Source organism: Zingiber officinale, chromosome 9B, assembly GCF_018446385.1.
Source record: "Zingiber officinale cultivar Zhangliang chromosome 9B, Zo_v1.1, whole genome shotgun sequence".
NCBI lineage: Eukaryota > Viridiplantae > Streptophyta > Magnoliopsida > Zingiberales > Zingiberaceae > Zingiber > Zingiber officinale.
The window spans coordinates 16,289,794-16,295,793 of NC_056003.1; positions in this window are offsets into that span (position 1 = coordinate 16,289,794).

Sequence of the window (6,000 nt, forward strand, 5' to 3'; positions counted from 1 at the left end):
TCCTAGTTATCTAGGTTGAGAATGTCCCTAAGAGGAGCTCATAAGGATTGTCATGTTAAACCCTGCAAGTGGACCTAGTCTGACATGACAATAAAGTTGAGTGGTACTACTCTTGGAGATAGATATTAATTAAGTGAGTTGGCAGTAACTTACTTAATTAATGGGCATTCGTAATCTTAAACACAAGGAGATTAACACACTCATGATAAAAAGGAGCTCATAATGTAATTTGGGATTGGTGTGGTAGTGCGGTAATAACTCTCTAGTGGAATGAGTTATTATTGATGAACTTGAGTTGTGTGTTCGGGGCGAACACGGGATACTCAAGCTCATCGGAAGGCCCAAACTAATTTCTCCTCTCTAGGTCCCTGTCGTAGCCTCATTATAGCCTCAAGTCCATCCAAATGTAAGGCTCTTCTTGGTGTCCAAGAAGGGGGCCGGACCATTGCTTGGTGACCAAGCAATGGCCGGCCACATCCTCTTATAGGGGCCGACCCTATTGCTTGGTGACCAAACTTGTAAGGGCCGACCAAGATTAATTCAAATAGGAGGGGTATTTTGAATTTTTAAAATCTTTTCTTTGTAGAAAACTATAAGTTTTAAAAGAGAGATTTTAATTTTTAAAACTTTCCTATTTTGAATTAGGCCACATGTTTTAATAGAGAGTTTTAAAAGTTTTAAAACTTTCCTTTTTTTACCATCCTCATGGTTTAAGAAAAAAAGGAGATAAGTTTTAAAATTAAAATTTTCAATCATCATGTTAAAAAAAGGAAATTTTATAAGAGAGTTTTTAAATTTAAAACATGGTTTTAATTTTTAGAAACTTTCCTTTTTTAACTCCTACTTTAGGAAAGAGAGCTTGTAAAATTTTATAAGAGTTTTTTCTCTTGTAAAATTTTATAAAAAAAATTATTATTCCTTTCCTAAATATGGTGGTCGGCCACCTTGCTTGGTGCCCAAGCAAGGGGCCAGCCAAACTTAATCCTAAACCATATAGGATTGATTACAACCATTGATTGGTGATTGATTCAATCAAGAGAAAGAAAAAAAAATAAAAAGGAAAAAGGAAAAACTCTTGGATGATTTTATTTTTTGTAAAAGGTTTTTCCTTATTTGCCCTAGGCAAGTAATATAAAAGAAGGGGTGAGGGGGCTTCATGAGATACAACTCTTATTCTCTTGCTTGGAGACCTCTTGGTGGTCGGCACTCTCCCTTTTCCCTTTCCCTTTGCTCTCTTCTCCTTGGTGGTGGTGGTGGTCGAATTCTAGAAGAAGAGGAAGGACTCTTTTGGGTGGTGTTCATCTTGGAGGATCGTCGCCCACACGACGTCCAAGGCGAGGCGAGGAATACGGCAGAAGATCTGGAGGTCATTAACTTACAAAGAGAAGGTATAACTAGTAGTTTTCTTCCGCATCATACTAGTTATTTTCTTTGTAAAAATTCTAAATACAAGAGGCAATTAGATCTAGTTTTTCGAAATAATTTTTCGAGTTTGTGTTTTCTTCTTTTTCGAATTTGTGATTCGATTGTTCTTTTTCGTCAACCTAGAGTTATTTAAGGAAATAAATATTAGCTTTCCTTAAAAGGCTTTACCTAGGCGGTGGTGGTTGCTCCCATATCCAAGAAGGCCATGTGCCTCGCCATGCAGTCCTGGAAACCAATTTTGGAAATTAATATTTATGGAATTAACAACTTAGGTAGATTTGAATCAATAGTGTTAAGTTTCGCTTGCGATTCAAATCTAAACCATTAAGAACAGATAAGTTAAATTTGGAATCAATGATGTTAAGTTTCGTCTGCGATTCCTAATTTAACTTCTAAAGAACACAATAGGTTATTTAAGGAAAGGTTTGACACTTGTACAAAAAATTTTGTACAGTGGAACCGGTACGTTTTCCTAGGACTAACCAACAATTGGTATCAGAGCTAGGGTTTGCCTCTGTGTATTTTTAGAATTCAAAATAGGTTATGCACATGTCATACATAATTTAGGCAGGAAAATAGTAGGATGTGCTAACTCTTTGGTTGCAGGCTCCAACTATTATGGCTTATTGATATTGCGTGTGATTGGACCCTTGGACATACCAAGGGCATTATTTGTGTGCATGATTGTATGTATAAAATACAGCAGGAGCTGTATTATTTTTAGAATTTTATTTTTGTTCGATCTAAAATACATGTACATTCCCTCGTGGAATATAGGATCGATATATGTAAAATTCTATTTTTGTTGCGGATCGGATTCTTGCGAGGCGTGGTACTTTTGGAGCACCAGAGGCGCAGCAGAATAAGAAGCAAGATGGATGCGACAACTCGACCTGATGGCGGTGGCTAAAGAAGGCAGCAGCTAGGGTTGAAGCATACTGAAGATAGTGATGGAAAAGGCCATAAAAGTTGGAAAATTAATTTCCAAATTTATTGCTTTTATTTACTGTGATGTTTATATGCATGTGATGTATGTTAGGATAGTTTAAAATTTCTCATTTTAAATAACTAAGTGGGAGAGGGATTTATTTTAATAAATTCCACGATCTCCATGACTGATTTGTAAGTGATGCAAGCAAACTTGCGCGTTGGCTCTGAGTGCCTTCCTCCATATCGGATGAGTTTGTTTGCGGATCACTAGATCAAACTTCCATTTAGGATGACTATAGAAAATTAATTAAGAGCGTGTGATCTTCCCCATCGGAAGGGGCACAATCTTATTAATGGACTTAGTGTCAAATAATGGTATACACTTAGACACGTCTAATTGTATCCTCCCCATCGGAGTCACTGCTATTATTTGTGTGACTGAAGGAAACCAACTATTAATTTTATTTATCAAAAAGTTAGGTTGACAAGATAATAAAATTAATGGGTTACACCCTCTTTTTACAAATGATGAATTTGTATGTGTCCACACTATCGTGACATATAAAATTCACGGTGTTTTGAGGTGTTGGTTAATTTAAAATAGTATTGTTTGAGGAATCAATATTATTCTAAATTTAGAGTTCTGACCAAAGTTAATTTTGTGATTCTTAGGATGACTTTCAACCCACTGACCATTATACTGAAAGAGAACAAACTTACTGGACCCAACTATATTGATTGGAAAAGAAACCTGGACATTGTCCTTACTGCAGAAAACTATAAGTTTGTACTGACTGAGGCTTGCCCTGATGCACCTGACGGTGACTCTACCCCAGAGGAGATTGAGTATCATAAGAAATGGGTAAAAGCTGATGAGATGGCGCGGTGTTACATTTTGACATCTATGTCAAATGTATTGCAACATCAGCATCAAGATTTACCAACAGCTTATGATATAATGAACAATCTCAAAGAACTCTTTGAGCACCAGAGTCGGACTGCTAGGCAAGAGGCAATGAGAAAGCTAATAACAACCACCATGTCTGAGGGGACACCCGTAAGGGATCATATCCTCAAAATGATGGCTTATCTGAATGAAATATAAGTCCTTGGAGGAGAAATCGATGGGGAAACTCAGGTCGATATAATTCTCCAGACGCTACCTAGAAGTTTTGAGCAGTTCCGCCTGAACTATAACATGAACAAAAGAGAGTATAGGTTGGCAGAACTTCTGACAGAACTACAGGCAGCAGAAGGTATATTTCGTCAAAGTTCTCAGATTCACTATGCTGAAAATGATTCTACTTCTAAGCCGAAAGGCAAGAAGAAAAAGAAACAGGTCTTTTCAGCGAAGAGAGTGAATAAATCTCAGGGACAAAAAGATGGAATGAAGAAGCCGAAAGGCAAGTGCTTCATTTGCAAGCAGACAGGGCATTGGAAGGCAGACTGTCCTCGTAGGAATCAGAGCAATAAAGGTATATCTCATACTCTAGTAGTTGAAACATGTTTAGCGGTGTTATCTACCAGCACCTGGTGTGTAGATACAGGAGCCACTGATCATGTCTGCAATTCCTTGCAGGGGTTCCAGGAAATCCAACGACTAACTGAAGGAGAGATTACCATCTACATGGGCAATGCTACTAAGGTGGCGGTTATTGCAGTGGGAGACGTCTACTTATCTTTTAATAGGAATAGAAGTTTAGTTTTAAGAAATTATCTTTATGTACCCAGTTTTAGAAAGAATTTAATTTTAGTTTCTAAACTGTATTTGGATGGATATTCAGTTTCTTTTAGTAACAATGTGGTTATAAAGAGAAATAAGGTGTCTGTTCTGGTGCATTGGTTGGAAATTTATATACTTTAAATCCAATTTCTCCCACAAAGTAAAATATGGAAATTAATAACACATCTTCTAACTCTAATAAGAGAAAAGAACCTTCGGAAATGAACCAAACGCATCTTTGGCATCTAAAGCTTGGTCATATTAACTTAAGTAGGATTCAAAGGCTTGTAGCCGATGGACTCTTAGGTCCATTAGAGTTGGAAAACTTTTCAACATGTGAATCCTGCTTGGAAGGTAAAATGACCAAGAGACCTTTTAAGGCCGAGGGGTATAGAGCCAAAGAAGCGTTAGAATAGGTTCATTCTGATTTGTGTGGTCCTATGTCTATCCAGGCTAGAGGTGGTTTTGAATATTTTGTCTCTTTTATAGACGATTATTCAAGATATGGATACATTTACCTAATGCGCCGCAAGTCTGAGTGCTTTGATAAGTTCAAAGAGTACAAGGTTGATGTGGAGAAACATTTAGGTAAAAGTATCAAGACACTACGGTCTGATCGTGGTGGCGAATACCTCTTAGGAGAGTTTAGAAATTACTTATCAGAGGCCGGGATTCAATCCCAATTGTCCGCACCTGTTACACCCCAACAGAATGGTGTGGCAGAACGAAAGAATATGACTCTTATGGAGATGGTTAGATCGATGATGAGTTATTCAGAATTGTCAAATTCGTTTTGGGGATACGCTCTTGAATCAGCAAAACACATTCTGAACTTAGTACCTTCTAAATTAGTATCTTCTACTCCCACAGAAATGTGGAATGAGCGGAAACCCAGTCTAAGACATATTCGGATTTGGGGTAGTCCAGCACATGTGCTGAAACCAGATGCTGATAAGTTAGAATCTCGTACAGAAGTTCATGTGTTTGTGGGTTATCCCAAAGGAACGAAAGGTGATTTATTTTATAGTCCTAAAGACAAGAAGGTCATTGTTAGCACCAATGCCCAGATTTTAGAAGAAGACTATATAATGGATCACAAACCCAGTAACAAAATTATTCTAGAAGAACTTAGAGAGGACACGTCTACTTCTGTACCAACAGTACAAGATGAAGTACCACAAGAGACTGCAACACGTGTCACACATGATACACAACCACAGACGGTGCCTCGTCGTAGTGGGAGGGTTGTGAGGCAACCTGAGAGATTCATATTTTTGGGAGAGTCCTCGGACTTGATCCCAGGTAAACATGAATCTGATCCCCGAACATATGACGAAGCACTCCAAGATATAGATGCAGTATCTTGACAAAAGGCAATGAATTCTGAAATAGAATCTATGTATTCTAATAAGGCCTGGGAGCTTGTAGAATCACCTGATGGTGTAAAAGTCATTGGATGCAAGTGGATCTACAAAAAGAAAAGAGGGATAGATGGGAAGGTAGAAACCTTCAAAGCAAGGCTTGTTGCGAAAGGGTATACTCAGAAAGAGGGAATCGATTATGAGGAGACTTTTTCACCAGTAGCTATGCTTAAGTCTATCCGGATACTCTTATCCATTGCCGCTCATATGGATTATGATATTTGGCAAATGGATGTCAAGACAGCTTTCCTTAACGGAAGTCTTGAAGAAAACATCCATATGAAGCAACCAGAAGAGTTTATTGAAAAGGGCAAAGAGCATCTAGTGTGTAAGCTCAATCAGTCCATTTATGGACTGAAGCAAGCTTTAAGATCTTGGAACATCCGATTTAATGAAGCAATCCAGTTATATGGATTTATTCAGTGTCTGGATGAGTCTTGTGTATACAAGAAGTGTAATAGAAATGTGGTGGTATTTCTTGTACTATACGTAGATGATATT